Raw genomic sequence first — 21870 nt, forward strand, 5'->3', positions numbered from 1 at the left:
CCAAGAGCCCTTTTGGAAGCCAGGCGCTATGCTGGGCCCCAGCGGGGTGGACGGCAAGAGGACACAGATGGTGAAGATGCGCTCTAACCGCCCCCCATCCCCCTTACTCCAAGGAGCGCTCTGAACCAGGAGGAGGTGGAATCCAGCTCCCTCTTTCCTCCCCCCAAATGAACTAGTTCTCCAGTGATCCTACACGCTTTTTTTTTCCCCCTCTCCCACGCTAAACCCGGTCACGCGGGGCCTGCAGGAGGGGGACCCAGGCGGCTCCCTTCCCCGCATGCCGAGCGGCGGGTCGTGCCCCTCCCGGCCGCCCACGGAGCCCCAGCAGCGGCAGAAGCCCGGCGCCCACCGCCCCCACGCGCCGGGCCCCAGCCCGCGAAAGACTCCGCTCCCTCCGGCCTCGGCGCCACTCCCCTCCCTGGCACCAGGGGGCGCTGCCACCCCACGGCCGTCGCCATGGTCACCGCTGGCGGCGGAGTGGGGTTTACGTAAAGGACGCAGCGTCCCCCGGGGGGCGGAGGCGGCCTTCGCGCCGGCGCCGGCGCCCTGCGGAAGCGGCGTTAGTGAATCGGGGCCTTGGGGAGCCCAGGATGGAGGTGGCGGTCGCGGTGGTGGCGGCGGGCCGAGCCCTGCGGCGGGCTGGAGGTAAAGGGGGACGCGGGTGCGGCGGGCCGGGCCCCGGGCTTGGGCGCGGTGAGAGCGGCGCGGCAGCTGGGCAGTGTCCAAGGCGCGCGATGGCCCGCCCGACGGGTCCGCAGGCGGAGGTGCGGCTGCCGCGCGCACCCGTGACAGGTGTGGGATCCGTGGAGCCCCCGGCACCGATGTGGGAAGGGTGACACGCGTGGCGCGGGCGTGGGCAGCGTGGTTCTCCTGGCACGGGTGTCAGAAGGAGACTCACCCCCACCTTGGTGTGGTGGTGGCCGCCCAGGTGTGAGGCGGGCGCAGCCCTCTGTGCGGGCAGGTGATGGGCATGGCCATCGGACTCCTGCTGGGGTGGCGGTGGCCAGCCGGTGGGCGCATGGTGGTGCCCCTGGCAGGGGTGTGAGGAAGTGCTCTCATTAGTAAGGTGTCCAATGGTTCTGGCCTTGAGATGGTCCGGAGTGATGGCACCCAGGGCTTGAAGAATGTGTGTCCTCAGCATGGCAGGAGTTCCTGGCTGTGACTGTGAGAAATGGCCCTGGCACAGCCTAGTGCTGGGGCAGCCTGGCCCTGCGAGGGGAGAATCCGTGGCCCTCAGACCCTGGTAGGCGGGCAGAGTGAATGCCTGTCCTCCCCCTCTGGGTATGAGGAGGGGTATTGCTTCTGGCACAGAGACCCACCTTTAACGTCTGCTGGGTGCACTGGGGGACTGAGGAATGCAGAAGTCTGGGAGAGGGTTGGTGTCCTTTATAATGGACATGGAAGAGAGCTACCAGGAGATGCTTCTACCTTGAAGACCCTGATGGTGACCCAGACGGAGACCTGTCCAGGCACTAGCCTCGTCCTGGGCTCATGAATTCATCCAGCTTTGGGGAAGAGGGGAGGGGTGGGTGGTTCTTAGCTCTGCTCCATATCTCTGAACATGTGTCCTGAGACATTTGCAGGGCTGAGAGGTGGGCCATGTCTGTGGGCAGGGGGAGGCGTAGGGCTCCAGCCATCTGTGGTTCCCGGGTCCTGTGTTTTCCTTGGGGTGATGGTGTCTGTGATGCTCAGAAGCCTTTGGGTCCAGAGGATCATTTGGGGCATGTTTGAAAGACGAGTCGGCAGCCACCAGGAGTGTGTTGGGGTTGCGTCTGCCCTCACCGATCCTTTGGGAAGCTCTGGGTGAGGGTCACACTCAGCATCACATATGCCCTACTTCACAGAGGGGCAATTTACAGACCCACCCCCCACCCCACCCCCAGAGAAGTCTTAGGATGTGGGAGGAAATTGTTAGGTCTTCGTGGATCTCTTGGGGAAGTAGAATTGCAAGAGAAGAATAAATGAGGCTGGGCCTTTAGGAGTCCAGAAAGACCAGGCTGAGGGTATAGGAGACTAGGGTGGGGCTGGCAACTCGTTTGCCCAAGTGGGTGCTTGGAGATGCTGCTGAGGTTCCTCAAAGCTGGAGTATTGTCCGGTGCCTTTGGGGCCAGAAGACTTGAATTCCAGTCTCACCGGTGTGACCTTGAGCAGCTGACTTTACCTCTCACAGCCACATCAGAAGGTGGTCGCAGAGGATGAAAAATGGTGCCTGCAGAAACCCTTTGTGAAGACCTGTCCAGGGGTCAGGGATTATCCTCAGGTGAAGAGACCAGGGCCGGAGACCGAGGAGGTGGAAGCATGGAATGTGAGTGGGGAGGAAGGGCCTGTCGTAGGGAATTAGAGGCCCTGAGCGTAAAGGCTCCTGGTGGGGAAAGTGGGATCTGTTGACACTGTGAGTCAGCTGCTGAGCTGGAACCAGGCCCCAGGTTTCCCGAGGACGGTCCGAGCATGGCCGCAGCCACTGGAGAGCCCTGCAGGAGTGGCCTGAGCAGGAGAAAGCCCTTCACTGGGGCTGCAGATGTGCCTTTGGCCGTGCCGGGCTGGGAGGTATCTGTGGCTGGCAGATCTGGGGTACCCGGGTGGGAGCATGACTTGGATGTGTGTGTTTTCTCTTGAGATTTTACTTTGGTTCCCGGTTCAGAGGATGTGAGTGGGCGGCAGCCACATCTGTGTTTTGGGGGGCCATGGCCTAAAGAAAGCCAAGTGGGTCAGAGTCACCAGAACATGGGGCGGGGTGGTCCTGTGATGGAGGTGGAAGCTAGATGGTAGGAGGCTGGGGCCCATGAGGAGTGTAGGGGGCAAGGAGAAGGGGTGAGGGACACCCTCAGAGCGAGCCTCTTGAGAGCGGACAGGTGTAGCAGGAATCCCCCAGGACCCACTTCTGCCTGAAGGGCCGACCCAGGTGAAGAAGATGAGTGAGGGTGGCTGCCAGGGTCTTTACTTTACGCCACTGGGGCCCAGTTACTAATAATGGGCTGCAGAGTCTGAATTACATACCCCACGGCTCGAAAGCTTCACACTGGCAGGCCGGATTCCATGAACCCAGGCCCGTTTCTCCAGCGTTCCACAGGAGTATCTGCCTTAGCCAGCAACCCATTTCACAAGCTTGGTCCCCAAGGTAGAAAGTTTTTGCCCTATGTTCACGCTGCAGTGTCACGGCACGAGGGGTGGAGGAGGATACATCCTACCAGGCCCCGGATGGTGAGCTGACTTGTCCAGGCCAAGGACTGTGCCTTCCCAGGGGTCGCCACCTGGACACTGCTTGGTGCTTCCTCGGCCACTTGTCCCCAGGTCATCCTTGGGGTGCCAGAGGCCTATTGTATGTGCTCCCCGCGGCCCCTTTTGCTGTCTCCCCAGGAGTTGCCAGCACTTCAGCTCCTGCTTGGAATGCTCTCCTAGTGAGAGTCCATTCAGAGGAAGCCTCAGGCCTCCCCAGTGTGAATATTGAACGATCATGTCCCCTCAGCGCACCCTCCACACCTCTGCCTGTTTGTTCTGATTGGTGGCTCAGCCTTGTGGTTTGGGGATCCAGAAGCCCTTTGCAGCCACCCCTTGCCATCTGCCTGGGAGGCTGGGACTCTGCACAGGCGAGCTGGGTGGCAGGCGGGGGAGATGGGAGAAGCCAACCTGGGAGGACCCAGCCTCTGTTGGCCCGAAGCAGAGCAGGATTGTCTTCCGAGTCCTCAGGGTTTGAGGCCACCAGGAGGCCCGCCAGGTCACCACCACCCCTTGTCATGGTTTTGAGCAGATTCCAGCTGAGGGGAGGGAACTGGTAACACAGGAGTGGCCATTGAGGGCTCTCTGGAGCCAAGATTTTTTTCAGCTCTCCTCAGTCCTATTCCCCTTTCTTTGTCCATGTTTCTCCAAAAGTTGCTTAACTCAGCTCCTGGCAACCTTTCCACCTCAGCTGCCTCGTAAATCATGGTGCCCAGCTGCTCAGCAGCAGGGGTGCCAGGGGATCGGGCATCTCTGGACAGAGGCTTCTAGGCCACAGCTGAAGGCACGGACCCTCCCTGCATCCCCTCTCTCCAGGACCAGAGAGGGATCCTGCTCAGGGTTTAATCACCTGTTGGCCCAGCGCTCCATCTGAGTTCAGTTTCTCCCTGGAATTGCTTTGCCTTACACTCCAGCAGGGGCTTCCCTGGTGGCTCAGTTGGTCAAGAACCTGCCTGCCAATGTGGGGGACCGGGGTTTGATCCCTGGGTCAGGAAGATCCTCTGGAGAAGGGAAGGGCAATCCACTCCAGTGTTCTTGCCTGGAGAATTCCATGGACAGAGGAGCCTGGAGAGCTACAGTCCGTGGGGTCGCAAAAAGTCAGACACGACTGAGCAACTAACACACTCAAGCAGACCAGGCATGTGGCGCTGGGGAATTATCAATGCGGTCAGAGGACAATAAATCTAGCGCCGTGGAGCCTGGGACGTTGTGGGATGTGGTTACGTCCCAGCGGGCAGGGCTGAAGGCTGTTTATCTTGTCCTTTTTCCTTTCTGATTCCGACTTTGGCTGCACGGGATCTCTCTGGTGGATGGGGCAGTGGGTGTGCTGGTGAGGAGGATGCAGAAAACCATCCTCCCTGTGGGGTCCTCTTGGCCACTGAGGGAGGGTTTGGGGGAGGTGATGTAGAGGGAGTGGTATGGCCACCGTCACGGGCAGAAGTACCCCGATCCTCAGCAGGATCCTGGTGGAGATGGGCAGGGGTGGGGCCGTTCCCGCCACAGGGCTGCCGGGCGAGTGCACGTGTGCGGAGCCGCGTGTGCCCGTAAGCAAGTGTTTCTGTGGGAAGTGAGGGCTGAGCGGGAGGAGCGCCTGGTGGTGGGGGAGCCCGTGGGCTCCTGTGTCTGGCTGGCCTGGTGTCAGTGGGTGTGTGCGCTGGGGTGTTGCTGAGCCCCTTGAAGCAGGAGAAAACAGTGGGAGGCGGGGGGAGGGGTCGCCTTCCAGCTCAGGGAGGGGGAGCTTAACGTCTCGTTGTGATTCTTACCGGAGCAGCCTTTCTGCTTTCTCAGTATTCCTTAGAAGGAAGCCCAGGCTGGGGGGAGTGGTTCCAACACCCGTATATGCTCACACAACGCCTGCTCCCGCCTCCTCCCCAAGCCCCCGGGGAAGTCAGCCGGGGACAGTCCACTCGGTGACAGAAGAGAGCAGCATAGCCCATGGGCTTTAGAACTTGGGACTCTGGGGTCAAACAGACCGGAGTTCAAATCCTGGTGCCTCTCTACACCTCAGTTTCCCCATCTGTAAGATGGGGACAGTAAAACCTCCCAGGGGGAGCCGGGGTTATAAGGACCGCATGCCTGGTGAGTAGAGAGATCACAGTCGTGAGAAGTACCCTCACTAAGTGCTTCTGCTCTTGCAGTCAGGATCTTTCCCACAAAACAAGCAGCTTTGTCCTGATCTGCATATATTAGCACCAGGGGGAGATGCAATAGGGCATGTCCCTTTTCTTGATGAGGAGAAATTAGCTCCACCCTACCCTCGGCATGGATGGAATCTGGCATATCTGTCAATAGAATCATACTCAAGATAACGTTGTGGTCCCTGGTGTATGTTCCCATTCCGCTGGAGCTGATAGTTATTTCTTGAGCACCTTCTGAGGGCTGGAGGTCAGTGAGGGCCATGAAGATGAAGTGGACACGCATGCATGCATGCTCAGTCGTGTCTGACTCTTTGCGACCCCATGGACTGTAACCCACCAGGTTTCTCTGTCCATGGGATCTCCCAGGCAAGAATACTGGAGTGGGTTGCCATTTCCTACTCCAGGGGACCTTCCCCACCCAGGGATCAAACCCACATCTCCTGCGTCTCCTGCAATTGCAGGCGGATTCTTTACCACTGAGCCACCTGGGAAGCCAAAGTGGCCATACCATCGCCTACAAGGTATGGAATCTGGTGTTCACAACCTATTGAGAAGCTATGAGATGGACCTGGAGGTCTCCACTGTAACATCAAGAGGTGGGTGCTACCGGAGGTCAAAGGAGAGAGAGCGGCTCAAACCACAAAGATCAGGGGAGACTTAAGTGGCCATGGCCTTTAACCTGGCCAGCCAGGTGATTGTAGAGGAAACGGCAGCAATGGCTGAGAAAGCGAGGGGCTGACCTTTTGTGATCTGGCTTGACCGTGGGAGCAGGAAACGGAAGTGATAAAAGGTTGAGAAGTAAGTTGGGGCTGGGTCCCCAAGAGCCACAACCATGAGGCAGAAGGTCCGGTCCTTGAACATGGGCAGTCACTACAGTGTTCTGAGTGAGAGTGTGCCGGGAAGAGGTGTTGCTGCAGGTGCCAGGGGGAGCTGGGGGGCGGGAATGGGGAGGCTGGCACCCAGGCAGTGGCTGCCCTCGGGAGGCCGGGAAGGTAGAGGCCACGAGGTTTGTCACTTTGGTCAGTAAGAGGTGGGGCCTGGGGCAGAGCCTCTTCTGGGACTCAGATGTGGCTCCCACACTTGCCTTCCAGCTGCTTTGACTCGGGCCGGGGGGGGGGGGGGGGGGAGTTTCCAGGCTGGGGGTGCGAGCAGGAGGCTGTCTGGGATGCCCTGAAGGAGGCTGTGCTCCTTCGTCCCCAAGCACCCAGCAAGGGGGCTCCAGTGTTCCTCACACTTTTTGCCAGGCTTCTGATCATATTCTCATTGTGTTACCCCTTGAAATTTTGCCTGCCCGAGTTCAGCCCAGGAGGTTACTATTCTGGGAAGTTTCATCAGAAACCCTCTTGGCGTCTGAGAGCTCTCCGAGCTGGAGGCTGGGTGGGAGGAGAGCTGGGCTTAGCTTCACCTGCATTTGGGGAGCTGCTTCTGAGGACCAGCTCCTCCACTGGAGATGCCCGTGGCTGCACACCCTGCGGGCCGGGGGCGGGAGGGTGGGCCGTGCTGCGTAAGGTGAGGCAGTTTGCCGCCCCGAAGAGGCCCCTTGTCCTTGCCTTTCCCGGAGCCATTTAATTAATTTATGATTGATGTTCCTGGACTTCCTTGAGGTTAATTTATTATTGATGTCTCTTTATTATATACAATCCGCCTTGCGCCTCCCAGCACACGGCGGCTCCCACTGGGCCGGCCTCACGTGGGGTGAGCTCTGTGAAGCCTCTCCTCTGGCTCCCTGCCCCCACCCACCTTAGGGCCAGAGCCCTGTCCTTGGCTCTTGCCAGACCCTTTCAGGTTTGAGGGGTTGGGAGGCCTCAGGGCATCTGTCTCCAGGAACCTTTGCTCAGCCACAAAATAACAGTAATAATAACAATAGTTTCCATTTTGTGACTGCTAGGAACTCAGCCTGGGACAGCATACAGCACAGAAAGAATCCCACTTACTCCTTGTGATTAAGTATCCCTCTACTTCCCCATCCCACTCCACTGGTGTCTTATAGGAGGCTCAGAGAGGGTGAGTTACCTGCCCAAGGACACACAGCAAGTAGGTGGGAAGCCAGGGCTTGAGCCCAGGACCCTACCCTCTCCTCTCTGAGCCTTGCCTCTCCTTCAGGCCTGCACAGTGCCCACATCTACTGTGATGCCTTTCTTCCCCACCCCCTGCCATTGCACTCCAGGACTGTACTACGTGACGTGGTCAGGGGGTGTAGCACCGGCGCCCTTCTGAGCGTGTGTTGTTAAATGTTCATGGCTTGCTCCCCTCACTAATGCATGTTCTCACTGAAGACCAACAATGATGGCAAATAGCACCTACCAAACATGCCAGGCGCCATGCAAAGCACTTTTCATGCATTAGCTCATTTAATCCCCATCACCACCTGAGAGGCAGGTGGTATCAACCCGTTTTATAGGTGAGGTGTGGAAATGTGCTCTAGGCAGTCAGCTGACAGAGAGCAGGGCTTCCTGGACTCCAGCAGCCTTGAGATACAGGGTGCTGGCCTCGTCCCCCTGTTATTCTCTCCTCTCTCCATCTCCTCTGGCCTGTTTATCCAATATCTGTATATTTATCCAGCGGCCTCAAACCTTTTGCTTGTCTGGTCTGATGTGTTGGGCTGCCTCCTTTGCCGTGGGGATCAGGAGCACCCATTCCAAGGGTCCCAGCATGGGTGATTTTAGGGAGACAGCAAGGCAGGTGGAGGCTGCCAGGCTTGGATCCTGCCTCTGGCTCTGCTGGGCAACTTCAGATGAGTCATTCAGCCTTTCCAAGCCTCAGTTGCCCCATTTGTATAACAGTAACAATGATATTTACTCTGTCTCCTTCTCTGGCTGTGCCCATGCTCAGAGGCGATGCTGGGTGGGAAAGACACTCTGCTGGTCAGGGGTTAGAATTGCTTGTGTGTGAGATTCAAAGCTTCAGGAGCTGGCATGAAGGCCAGGAATGCTTCCGACCCCGGGCCAGGGATCTACACCCACGCTCCGAGCTGCCTGCACAGACTAGTGAATTCCATGGTTTACCAGCTGGAAGGCCTTGCTTGAGGACCCTGCTGGGCCAAAAGCTGGGCAGGAGGTCCCTCAAGGGGGCCAGGCCACAGTCTGGTGTCCCGGATGGCTGACCAGTGTGCTTGGGCCCTTTGGGGGCCACCCCGCCTGCCCTGGGGCCTTGGGTCATATGGAAGTGCACGGGGCCTGCCTGAGCTTCAGACCTCACCACCTGTCTCGTCTGCCACTTGCCTGGGCAGCCTGACCAGGTTGCTTCAGGCAGGTTCGGTGCGGACAGAGGATGCCTCACCACGCCGCCCCAGGGTACCTCCCCTCACCCCTCCAAGTATGTGGAAAGCCTGGTGGAGAGGTGAGCCCCGTGTCTGCTCCGGAAGGCGGTGAGACTGTCAGTCTCCCGATGGCAGGCTTCCCAGGGCATTGGCTAGAAACCCTCTGGTTTCTCATCAGCTTTACTCCGAGCACGTCTTAGCACTGGACCAGGTCTGGGGGCGGTGGGGGGGGCGGTTCTCCCCCAGGCCCCGGGGAGGAGGGCAGAGGCCTCAGACTGTGGCAGGGGCGAGGCCCGCCTGGCATGGCCGTTGGAAATCTGTGGCCGGGCTGCAGCGAGGTGACGGCTGGTTTCATTTCCCAAGTTTCCGCCCTCTGCAGGCGGGGATTACATCAGACTCTGCTTCATAGGAGCTCCGCACTGCCCTGGGCCAGCTGCCCCGCCGCAGCTTCTGGCCGGCCCGGATCCTCCCGGCAGCCCTGGGCCCAGTGGACCGTCCTGGCCTCTGCAGTCTCATTGGATGCACTGCCTCCTGGTTGGCACTGCCCATCCAGCCCTCTCGGCACGGCCGAGCCTCCCAAGACCACGCTGCCCCTCTCATTCTTCCAATCACCCAGCACCAATTCGTTCTCTCTCTCTTTAAAGTCACTGTAACATGGGCCTGCGAACATGGACTTCAGCATAAAGCTCCATTCGAGTCCACTGCTATGTGGGCAAGTCCCTCAACTCTCAGAGCCTCAGTTTCCTCATCTCTAAAGGGGGGGGGGGTGGTGTCTAGTGGAACATGGCACACCGGGCAGCTGTTGGGATCAAATGAGATGCCACCTCTTTGGACATTGCACTCAATGCCAGGAGCACTGTAAATGTTAGCTGCCGTCCACTCATCTGTCCCCCCAGGGGACCCCCGCCACTGCTTTCGTGAGGCTGCATCTTGCAGCCAGGCAACCCTGGCGCTTCTCAGGGCTGGCAGTGGCCCGCCGGCCCTCTGGCGTCCAACCCTGTACCCGCCCCAGCACTCTCCGCGGCGGCCCGTCCCTCTTGGTTCCTCTCCTAGTTTGGTTTCCTTCCCTTTGGCGCCTCTTCCATCCGGCTGCCTTTTTTTCTTTCTTTTTTTTTTTTTTTTTCATCCACCTTTTCCTCCCCTGAGGTCTCTGGGAGAGGCCAGTCTTTCCTTAGAGAGTCTCTGACCCCTTTGTGCCAAGCGGCCGTCCCCCCACCCCTCCCCCTCCCCACGACTGTGGGAAGGTGGGCCGTGGGTGAGACTGTGCATCCCGAGCGTGGGGGGTCACGACTTGGACTCACAGCCAAGAACGCGGGCAACCTTGACAAGTCCAGAGTCCCATCCGGTCCTGTCCAGCCCTGGGAGCCTGTCGGCTGGGGCAGCCTCTCCTGCGACTGGAGGAGGCCAGCCTGCGGGGCCACAGAGGTGCTTCCTGAGCCAGCAGACCCCGCTGCTTCATCCTCCTGGGTTCCGGGGACTTGTGGAAGGAGAAGGCGCGTCAACCCCGGTGTCCCGGAGCCAGAAAACCCAGCCACATCTGGAGTCTCTTTCCTCCTAGGAAGTCAAGGAATGTTTCTCAAGAGGTGGCTTCAGACTCATACCTTTGAGAGAACTTGGTCTTCCGCCCAACACCGTCCCCGGGACCCAGGCCAGCCTGCAGAGCCAGGAACAGCCCCGCCACTTGTAAAACTCCCATCCACCCGCTCTCAGGGACCCTGGTCAAGCAGCTACTGCAGGCCAAAGTTCTGTGCCTGGAGCTGGGAGTAAGCAAAGTTACCACCGCTTCCTCAGAGAGTTCCCAGGTTAGGGCCGGATACATAAACAGACAATGTAACAACGGCAACAAAGCGCCAAGAATCCTCTCCCTGGCGGGCACACCTTCCTCAGTGCTCTGTCTGCGGTTAACTCATTTAATGCGAAGAGCAGACACAGCCCTGGTGCAGTGGGCGCCCACCCAGCTCTGTGCTGGGGCCGTGCCCTGGGAGGGAGGCACGTGCGTTTGACAGCTGAGGGACGGGCTGAGGATCTCAGCTTCCTTGGAGGATTGAAGAAACCTACTCAATGCCGTGTGTTTGCAGCTGGCCGGCTGGGCCTCGGACCCTCATTGGTCTGGCCCCTGCTCTTGGGTGGGGGGGTGGTGTTCCTTCTTGCTCCCCCACCTGGCATTGGGTTGGGGGACCCCTTTAGGCCCAGGAAGGACAGGTTCCTACAAAAGACCCCTCCTGGAGCCACCCTGTTGCTGAGAAGACCAGCCTCCCGTCTCCTTTGTCACTGCCCATGTGTGGGCCCATCCGTGGCTCAGACCCTGCGCCTTGGCAGGCCGCAGGGGGATGGGGGGGCTTCCTCTCACCCCCACATCCCCTGCCAGCCTTGCTGAGCTGCTGCAGATTGTTCCCCTTGTTGCCTGCCTGCTCCTCTGTGCGGCGTAATAAATGGCTAACAGAGGGCCCCCATCCTCTGGGCCCGCCTTCTCCATTTTTTGGCCCCTTTAGAGAACCTGATCCCTCCCCCCTCCACCCCAGGTGAACCCTATTCAGCAGGCTTCCAGCAGTGGTAACTAAGCCAGGCGCCCAGCCCACCACCTGCTCAGTACTTTATAAAAGTTTAACCTTAATGGTGTAATGAACTCCCATCATAAAGCGGCTGGAGCAGTGCATCCTGAGATGTATAAATTACAGGCGCCTCTGAAGTTGTAATTGGAAATGGCAGCAAGGGGAAGGTTGAAAGGGGCCAGCCTCATTGGGCTGAGCACAGATATTCTCTGCTGCCTTTCAAAAGGCACACATAGAGCTGAGTCTGGCTGCGAAGAAAGAATGTCCTCAGACCAAACTGAGCTCCTGGTAGCTCCACCCCAGTTCCCGCTTCCTGCCCCCACCCCCGATGACCGTGTCCACAGAGCCTGTAGGTTTCAGGAGGCGCAACCCCCACCCAGACCAGGGCAGAGTGGGCCCAGAGGGAAGGACGCGGGTGTGGACACAGCAGACCCACCCCCAAGCCCCGTCTGCATTTCCCTGGGAGCACTTCTGAGCAGTTGGTTTGATTCCCCTGGTCTCTGAGGTCTCACCTCTTGCCATGATTGTGGGGCTTGAACGGAAAACTGCAGAGGGTGTTGAGAGTTGGGGTGAGGAACCCGGGCTCTGGGGCTGGACCATCAGGCTTACTGTTGCAGCTCCTGCTGGTGGCACTTATGAGACCTTAACAACGTCACGTAACCTCACAGCTGCAGAATCTCGGCTGTAAAATCAGGAATAATTGACCTGCGTCGGAGGAGTGTCAGGAGGATGACACAGGTTGACGGAGTTCAGGTCCCAGCGAAGTGCTGCTTTAGGGACTTCCCTGGTGGTCCAGTGGCTGGGACCCCACACTTCCACTGTGGGGGTCATGGGTTCCATCTCCAGCTGGAGAACTAAGATCCTGCAGATTCCCTCTGAGGCCGGTGGGGCCCAGATCTGCCCCCTGGGACGAGGCTCTCGAACTCAAGGCTCACCTTGAGCGGCTGGGGCAGTGTTCAGGCCCTCAGAAGAGCTCACCCAGTGCCCGCTGTGACTGCCCTTCCAGGCGGGTGCCCGGCACCTGCACTTGCCCACTGTACTTGCACACGGTGCCCACGCTGGTTTAGTCTGAGTGCTCCTGCGTGTGGCCCATGAACCAGCGGCAACGCCTGAAAACAGGTTAGAAAGGTCAGAATCTCAGGGCGCCCTTTCCCACACTAAATCAGAATCTCTGGAGGGGGGCCCAGGACTCTGCAGTTCAAGCAGCTCTGAGGTGCCTCCTCGGCTCACTCAGGGAAGAGAAGCATGCTGGGCCTCATCCTCTCCAGGAGGGCATCTCTCAGTGCCAGGAGGCTCACCCAGCCTCAGAATCTCCTGGGGCTGACCTTGATGGCCTTGATGGGCTCAGCTGTAGGTTCCTGGGCCCTACCTAGGACCACTGGCTTTCACAATGCCTGGTGGGGCCTGGGAACCTGCCTTTACCCACCTCCTCTCTGCCTAGTCAAGTTTGAGAGTCCCTGGAAATCACTCATTGTCTGAGAGTGGTGGAGAAGGGCAAGACCCTTCTACCCACCTGCCCATACTGCACACAAGGCCCTGCCTCTGCTGGGGGAGAATGGACCCTAGATGGGGGCCAGGAGCCCCCAGTAGCCAGCACCACCCTGCCTGGGGGCCCGGAGCAGCTCATCCTTGGGTCCAGCTGTGGGGCTTTTCTCACAGTGAGAAGGGGAAACAGCCTAATGGCCACCAGTAGGAAATTGGTTGAATAAACTCACATACTGCATGCACATGGACTGCTGTACAATAATGAAGGAAGACTGGGCTAGAAAAATGTTTAGTGAGGAGAAATATTCACCTTCTCTGGCTCAGTTAAAAAAAAAAAATGTGGCAGGTACGGAATGATCCTGTATTTGAAGAGGAAAGAATGACTACACAGATCTTAATAGTTAATAATTTTCCTGGAGGGATCCTGGATGCTTTCTGTTTTTTTGTTTGTTTCTGTTCTCTGTGGAGAACATGTACTTTGTGATAAGAAGGGAAAAGAAGGCATAGGTAATCTTGTCTGGTCCAGGGTCCTCAGGCCACAGGTGCCAGTAGCAGCCCGGGACCCCCAGAACAGTGTTTCTCTTGCCCAGCCTGCCCCCCGGGGTGTCCTTCCTCTTGGTCTCTTCCTTTCCCCTCCAGGCTGCGCCCAGTGTTCCCCAGTCCTTCCCACTGTTTCTCCACTTTTTCACTTCCTCCCTTCTTTAAATTTTCCCCTGGTGATGGGAGGGCACCTCCTCCTCCTCTTTACACAAGAGAGATGAGTGGGAAGGAGAGAGCCAAGGGAGGGGCCATGGGAGGCCCCCTGCCCACCCCCCGTCCCCCAGCTTGCAAGCCTCAGGGGACAGACTTCAGTTTTCATCAGGGCATCATCTAGGAAAAGCCTAAGCCTAAATTCCAGAGGCTAGGCACCTAGGATGTGCTTGAGAAGTAACGGTTGACATGAAAGAGTCTTGGAATGAAGCCAGGGACAGGACAAGGACCCATAGCTGTGTGACCTCAGGTACATCAGCGTACCTCTCTGGGCCTATTGGAGTCTTCACCACTAAGATTCAGGGAGTGTTGAACTCTGAGTTCCCTGAGCCCTTCCAGCTCTCGTCTCTGGTGAGTCACATACCTTCCCACTCTTGCTCCTTTGCCTGGTTTTGTAAGCAGTTTGTGCAGTCCAGGAAAATCTCACCTGTCCGTTCTGGCTGCTCAGTTGTTGCAGGAAGGGGGACCCCTTCCAGGACCTGAAACTGGGCTCTTGTCTAACACTCAGAAATGAATTGTCCGAGGAGACACATGTGCTGACAAAGCAAGAGATTTTATTGGAAAGGGCACCCGGGTGGAGAGCAGGAGTGTAAAGGAACCCAGGAGAACTGCTCTGCCATGTGGCTCGCAGTCTGAGGTTGTATGGTGATGGGATTAGTTTCCGGGTGGTCTTTGGCCAAGCAATCTAATTCAGAGTCTTTCCTGGTGGCGCACGCATCGCTCAGCCAAGATGGGTGCTAGCGAGAGGGATTCTGGGAAGTGGACAGACACGCGGTGTCTCCTTTCAACCTTTCCCGAACTCTTCCGGTTGGTGGTGGCTTGTTAGTTCTGTGTTCCTTACTAGGATCTCCTGTCATAAAACAACTCATGCAACTGGTTACTATGGTGCCTGGCCAGGGTGGGCGGTTTCAATCAGTGTGCTTCCCCTAACAACTCCCCCCTGAGAGACTTCACACTCAAGATACTTCTTGGGAATTGGGGCGGAGGTCTCTTTCTTCTGCAACTTCTTCCTGCTGTGCATGGGCATAGGCCTGCCTAGCAGAGCAGAAGTCTCTCTCTCCCTGATCTAAGTTGGGGTGTTCCACATCTGAAACCAGCTTTCACCCTTGTAATAACAGCAATTTAGTTTGAAACTGTTGGCACCTCTCAGAGGTGAAATAGAAAGGGGCCAAACAGGAGACCTAACAGGATGGTCATCACTGGTTCCCAGAAACAGGAGGCAACATTTGGGGTGAGGGCTGCAGGGTTTGTGACTTTTTTGGTGGTGAAGCAACAGAGCTATGCTCCAGGACTCTTGTGTTTAGTCTGAAGCTACCATCCTCCACCTGGGTGGGGGCTCCTGTGACGTTGCTCAGTCGTGTCCGACTCTTTGTGACCCCATGGACTGTAGCCTACCAGGCTCCTCAGTCCACGGAATTTTCCAGGCAAGAGTACTTGAGTGGGTTGCCATTTCTTTCTCCAGGGGATCTTCCCAACCCAGGGATCAAACCCGGGTCTCCCGCACTCCAGGCAGAGGCTTTACCCTCTGAGCCACCTCAAAAGACACTGTTATGCATATTTCTTTGAGTAGGAACCAGGACCCTGTCTGGAGACTGTACCACCATTTGATTGTTTCTCCTGTGTTTCTGTATTCCCTCCCCTCCCTGATTAGCAATTGTTTGAATCCACCCTTTGGAACTCAGGGAAGGTCAAGGAGGCTGAATGAAGCCTATATCCTACAGATAAGAAATGGAGAACACACAGCAGATCTGTACACCAGAGTCGCCACCCCACAGAGTCCTGCTCAGTTTTAATTTAGGGAACAGGGCAACTATGACTGTGATAACTTCCTGTCAAAATGGGGCATAGGACTGCCTCAGCTTGGAGAAGAGACACTGAATTGGAAGTATTCCTGAGTTCCAAGTCCTACATCTGAGCCTTGTATGATTAAAATCTCAATCCCTTCGTCTGCCATTTTGTTGTAACAGACCCAATTAGTAGTAGCTGGAGGAGGGATAACTGGAATTTTAATAGACAGAATAAATCTCTTTCTTTTTAGAAGAATGGGCCTGAAACCCAGTCTGGACCTGGCACTTTGGGGAGACTTTTAGCCAGATGGCCAGTTGTCTAGTTTTATAAAAAGTAAGGTAGAAGTTACTAGCTTCCAGCAGACATTGTTTTGAGAATGATGGCATCTAAGCCTGACATGACCCAGAAAACTCAAGTGTTTAGCAATACAACGTCTAATCTGAAATTACACCCATAGTAACACCTGGTTATTTCCCAGGATGTCTGAACCATAGCTGAGTACTCTATTTTGACTTTTAATTGTAAAATTTTCCTTAATAGCCAAAGCATATGTCACCATTAATGATGTCAGTGTTTCTCTAGGTATGAGAAGATGCAAGAATTGGGACTCATAAAATCTCCTGAAAAGATCTAACTATTTGAAGGCCTGTTCTGCCAGTTTTTCTCAGAGCACGGAAGGCCTCATTCTTGATTTTCACCCTGAACTCCTTTCAGGGCCATTGAAAGTCAGCAGTTGCAGTGGCCATGATTTAATCTCTGTAGATGTAGATAGCAAGTGTCAGTCTTCAGTTGGCAGAGCCCCTTTTTGCTCATAAACTTGACCATGATTTTGAGGGGGGCATTTCATGACCATTTTATCCCATGGTACTGAGAATGTCCATTCTCAAGTTTGGCAAAGATTTTGTTGACAGGCCACTCAATGTGCTGTTACTGGACTAGGCCACAAAACAGTATCCAAAATTCTCTGGACCACCTGTCTTACTAGCCTCTTGGTCCAGGAAAACATTCCCTGTTGTTGCTTCTTCCCATATCTAGAGTTACACTGTTATCATCCTCGATCTCATAGGGAACTATATACTATTCTATCAGAGGCCTCAGTCATACATTTGACAGTGTAAGAAACAGCAATTTTGTAAAACAGGTGAAATACAAAGAACATAGCCAGCAGTATTAGTAAAGTCACAAGTAAGACTTAAGTTAAGAGCTTCCATTAGATGTAGCCCAGTATATCCCAGGTCGTCTGACTTAGTCTACTCTGTATGAATCTTTATCTTTCAGTGAAATTATACATTGGCACCTCCGTCTATAAGGCACATAGCCCAGTTTTCTAGTGTTACTAGACTGATTATCCTTAGTATGATTTAATTGTTTCTAACACAGGGGAGACTTTAAACCTAAATTACCATAGCCTGGTGTTATCTATATAAATCCATCTCATAATCGTGGGAGATTTCTTTCTCCCTTGCTGAAACTTTTCTTGTTGCTCTGATTGAGCTTGAGTAATAGAAAAAGGCTCAAACTTATGGCCAGAATCAGAGTAGGCATTATTAATTGGCCCAGTGAGGGGATCCCGTCTATTAGTATCACAGTGACCTGAATATGACTATAATTTTTTTTTAAAGTAAATTTCCTCAGGGCCAACCAGTTAGAGTCTTGTAGTAGAGAAGTTTACCAAAGTAACCCAGAACTAGATACAGGTGATTGGCCACAAACCCAGCAATTGGATTGATTTCTAAAACTAGCTTAGGATCAGGCCTATGAAAGAAAAGCATTTGATTTATATGCAAAGGTCTAAGAAGTCAAGAAAACATTATAAATGATCATACGAATCAGGTCCAGCATCTTGGGCAAGCTGTCTACCTCTGCTGTCGTCTTCTTCTCATCCTGGTGTAGTGTAGTTTCTCCTGGCAAAAAGTCCTTCCATCCGGGTTGGAGACAGTCCCTTAAATTATGTCTTTTTCCAGTCCTGGTTGTAGGTCATGAGGCATCTGATCTTCATCCAAAGACAGATTACTGAGATAAGCTTCAGAAACTAGATACAGGTAATTAGGGTGTGTTTAGGGGTGTTCTTTAAGAATTCAGTTAAATTTTGCTTGGGTGTTCTTTAAGAATTCAATTAAATTTTGCATTAATATCACATAACAGCAAAGAACTATCCAAGAAATGAGTCTTACTACATGCAGCCCTCCATTAACAAACTGGGATTTAACATTTTTTGAAATATCTTTTTCTCCCTGAAGTTACCCTCATTTTTTTCCCCTCATTTTTATCAAATACAACCAAATTAAAGCTAGTTTGTTTGCAAAATAGGTCTGTTCCCACTAATTTTGGTCTGATGATTTATATAACCATAATTGATTATAGACTTTTTATTTTGCTGAAACATTCATAGACTCTCAGACTGAACTTCTAATATAAAACAGGGCTGGGAAACTCACACCAAAGGCTTATCACAGATTTTGCCTAACAAACCTAGATGAACTCTTCCCTTTTTAAGTTCTCAAAAATTCCTTGAGATTTTTGTACCTGTTAGTGAGATAACCTTCTTAGCTCATTTGATAAACTTACTGGAAACCTAAGAGTTCAAATTTCTGGAGGAGTCAGATAGAGAGAAAATATAATTGTTTTGTTTATAATGTATAATTTTACCAAATTATTTTCATAATTAGTTTTGAGAGGAAGGTTTTCCCTGGAAAACACAAGATTCAAACTTGTAATTTTTCAGATAGAAACCATAAAAATTACAAGCGTATTCGCTGGTTCATTCCGTCCTTTGTTAACTTTTGTGAACGCATCAGGTTCCTCATTAGAATACCAAGACATATGTTAAGAACTCCATATAATTTCTAGGATATCTGTATTAGTAATTTTACCATACATTATAACATGAGTGGATTTATTACTCATTTGATAATCTTTTTTATGTAATTTAACCAACCAAATAAACACAGTTTAATATCTCTCTTTGGGATGTTTCAGGGGCCCTCTGAAGCACCCCAAAGTTAGCTAGAGGTCAAAGGAACTTCAAAAGAATTCAATTTAGGAAGTTTTATCGAAAAGATCAATTAAAAGTTTAGAACATTTGGTCAGATTTAGTCAATGTTGATGGGTGTATCATTTAGCTTGTTGATACGTCACAATGGGCGTAAAGACCAAGGCTCAAGGTCGAGTGAAAGTCAGCTCCGCCATCTTGGACCTAATTGACTCTAACCAGTTTTCTTATGACGTGTCATTCCTAACAAAATCCATTTATCTAACTAATTGTAATCCAATTTTATAAAATCCTGATCATGCATAACTCTTTTTAGTATTTTTTCATACCTTTTTTTTTTTTTTTACTGAAAGCACACTTCCTGCTTTCCTTTAGCAACCAAGAGCTAACATTTATATTAGCATTTTATAGATTGGTGAGCATAAATACCAGTGATAATTTCTAAAACCCTTGCTTTCTTAAAACATTTTGGGATGGCATCAGACATTATTCATTTATAGTCCCAAATCTCTTTAGTTTTCCTGTAGAAGGAAATCAGTGTTTAGTAGTAAATGTTTCAAAATCTTATTTTATTTGGAAATGACCTAATTATTTAATAGACTTCCAATACTTAGTTTAGTACAACTCTTAGAAATTCAAGTTACGCCAATCTGGAGAGACTACTGTAGACAGATATTCTTAAAGAATAATTATTCTTAATAGAGTTTATATACAAACTCATATCTCATTTACATTTTTTAGAAGTTTTTTCACTTGAGGTAATTTCCTTGTTGACAAACTTGTAACAGATATAATATTTAACTTATATGAAACCTAGGTACAATGAAAATATTCTACTTGATTACTGTAAGACATGTCTATATTAGATAGGTCAACAAACAAACATTAATATCAGGTATTTAATACTGAATATTTCCCAGTTCACCTAAACCTGGAATTTATTGTTTAATTTAGAATTATTTGATTTGTAAGTGCTTACTTTTCTTTAAGCCAGTTAAATAGAGCTCATTTACAAATTAACCTAAAAAATATTACCCAGAGACAAAGACATACCAAGACATATTTAGACAGACACAGTGAGAGATCTAGCTTCATTTTCTAAGTTTGGTCATGAATTAGATATTACAATATAAAATTTACTAGTTTATAAAAAAAGTTGAAATAAATAAAAATTTTAAAGGCTTTTTCCCTTTCCCCCTCAGTCTCAGGAGTTAGAGATGGTCTAGATAAGTGTTGCTGAGAGCCCTGGTCTCAAGGCACAGGGAAAGAAAATCAAGTTCTAACAAAATGGCAGCAGGTCTAAACCAAATGGTGGCCAAAGGAAAACGGCCATCAAAAATCACAACACAGAACAGAGTTAAAACACACACGTATAAACCTGGCAGTCTTCATCAGACACTCCCTTAAATATAAGAATACAGTCTCTCAGAAAACCTTCTATAGAGACACAAAACTTCAAAAGGAGGAAAGGAAGCCAGGTTGAAAGAAGGGGGAGGAGGCGGGAAAGGGGGCAAAAGGGGTGGCCTTACAGACGTCTCCTGCCACCTTCTGACACCCAGGCGTTACGGGACTTTTCCCTGGGCTTCCAGAAAAGGGAGGACTGGAACTCGGCCCTACCAGAACCAAAATTCGAGTTCTCTGCCAAGAGGAGGTGATCAGTCTCCAATCTTCAGCTCAAGCTGAGGCCCTTCGACCAGATTCCTGCGTCCAGTACCAGGGGACTTGAAAAACGGGAAGGATAGGAAGGGCTAAGGAGAGGACAGAGAGAGGGAAGGGGAGAGAGGTCAATAAAGTCTCTTGTTCCTTACCGGTCGGGGCACTCTGGCCAGTTGTCCGCATCAGGAGGAGACCAGGGACAAAAGGGTCCCAGTTGTGGCCACTGGGTCTGGTCCATTTGCAGGCAAGCTGGCCCCTGAGTACCCCGAGTGGTCAGGATGTCAGTCTCAGGGAAGAAGAGTCCCCACCAGAGTCGCCATTTGTTGCAGGAAGGGGGACCCCTTCCAGGGCCTGAAACTGGGCTCTTGTCTAACACTCGGAAATGGATTGTCCGAGGAGACACATGCTGACAAAGCAAGAGATTTTATTGGGAAAGGGAGCCTGGGTGGAGAGCAGGAGGGTAAGGGAACCCAGGAGAACCGCTCTGCCACGTGGCTCGAAGTCTGGGGTTGTATGGTGATGGGATTAGTTTCCGGGTGGTCTTTGGCCAATCATTCTAATTCAGAGTCTTTCCTGGTGGCGCACGCATCACTCAGCCAAGATGGGTGCTAGCGAGAGGGATTCTGGGAAGTGGACAGACACGCGGTGTCTCCTTTCAACCTTTCCCGAACTCTTCTGGCTGGTGGTGGCTTATTGGTTCCATATTCCTTATCAGGATCTCCTGTCATAAAACAACTCATGCAACTGGTTACTATGGTGCCTGGCCAGGGTGGGCGGTTTCAATCAGCGTGCTTCCCTTAACACAGGGAGACTGTGCAGAGGCAGCTGCTCAGGGCAGGGCCCTCTAGGCGAGGGTGACGAGAGGAGCAGGAGGGAGGGGGACCCATGGTGCTGGGAAGGCCACCCGTGGTCGAGGGCTTGAGGGTATCTGAGCGTCCCCGGGTCTGATGCTGGCCTCCCACGAGCCCTCCTCCGTCACCTTTGCCCTGCCTGTGGTCGGGTGTCATTTTTCATCTTCTGCCCAGAGCTGCCTTATCCCAGTGCCTCCGGCCCGGCTTTGCAGCCAACACTCCGTTTCCATCGGGCCCCAGCAGCCCTGAGTCTCTCCCCTGTGAGCTGCTGTTTTCCAGTGAGTGGCTCAGTGGGGAGAGAGGGTGGGAGAAATCCATTCAAGCCGTTTGCTTTAAAGACATTTCAGTAAGCTCATGGGATTTGTGGTCACATCTCTTCAGTGCTCTTTGAAAGAAATGGATGGGCTTTGGGTCTCTCCCATCACCAGCTTCCCTGCCTGGCAGCAACCCAGAAGCTGGAGCTGGGAGCTAGCCCTGATGCTCAGCCCAGAGCGCCTCCAGGGCAGAGGTGGGGGGGGTGGGGTACAGGCTGAATGCTGGCTGGGGCCAAGCCCCTGCACAGGCTGTGTTTGCCCCCAGGGGTTCTGGGAGGCTAGTGTGTATGGGTGCAGGAGGAGGGGGAGGACAAGAGTGACAAGTGCCTACCCTCCGGCCTGGTGGTGAACTCCTACTCAGTCGTCAGCACCCGACTCGAAGCCTTCTCTGTCTTGCCTTGGGCTAAGCAGCTGTCCTTGCTGCGGGGTCCCTGGCGTTAGAGCCCTGTATTCACTGCCCCGCATGTGGGTGTCCTCATTATTCTGCACTGTGAGCTCATCAGGGTTGGGGCTTGTCACTTTCGTGTTCACAGCCCGGAGGCTCCTAATTAAGAGCTCATTGAGCATCGGCTGGGGCGGGGCAGGGGCCTTGTCTGCTTTCCCACCCCTGATCTGAGGGTCGAGGATGCTCAGAATATCTCCCTGCCCTCACCTGTGCCCAGAAGGTGGTCCTCCCTGGGCAGGTTTCGGGCTGGGAGGGAATGAAATAACGGATTGGGTGGGGTCGACAGTGAGGCACCCGCTAGGCAGGATCTTGCTCAATGGGGCCCCCCGCCCCAGCACTCTCAGGCAGCCGGCAGTAAAGAGGTGGCCGCTAACCGGTCTGGCGGGTTTGTGGGGACCTGGCTGGGTTTCTTGAGGGACAGGAC

At 53.3% G+C, this 21870-nt stretch overlaps 1 protein-coding gene across 2 annotated transcripts in view; it reads left to right on the forward strand.

The window, feature by feature from the left end:
• Window positions 1-475: 475 nt before the first annotated feature.
• Window positions 476-21870, forward strand: part of DAGLA (diacylglycerol lipase alpha) — a 73335-nt gene continuing 51940 nt past the window's right edge. Inside the window, exons 1-2 of one of the 2 annotated variants that reach the window (XM_070457459.1) lie at window positions 476-645; window positions 5816-5950. The gene's annotated coding sequence lies outside the window, so the exon portion shown is untranslated. The remainder of the gene's footprint in view (window positions 646-5815; window positions 5951-21870) is intronic. The other variant, XM_070457458.1, reaches the window with a different exon arrangement.

This window comes from Odocoileus virginianus, chromosome 28, assembly GCF_023699985.2.
Source record: "Odocoileus virginianus isolate 20LAN1187 ecotype Illinois chromosome 28, Ovbor_1.2, whole genome shotgun sequence".
Taxonomy (NCBI): Eukaryota; Metazoa; Chordata; class Mammalia; order Artiodactyla; family Cervidae; genus Odocoileus; species Odocoileus virginianus.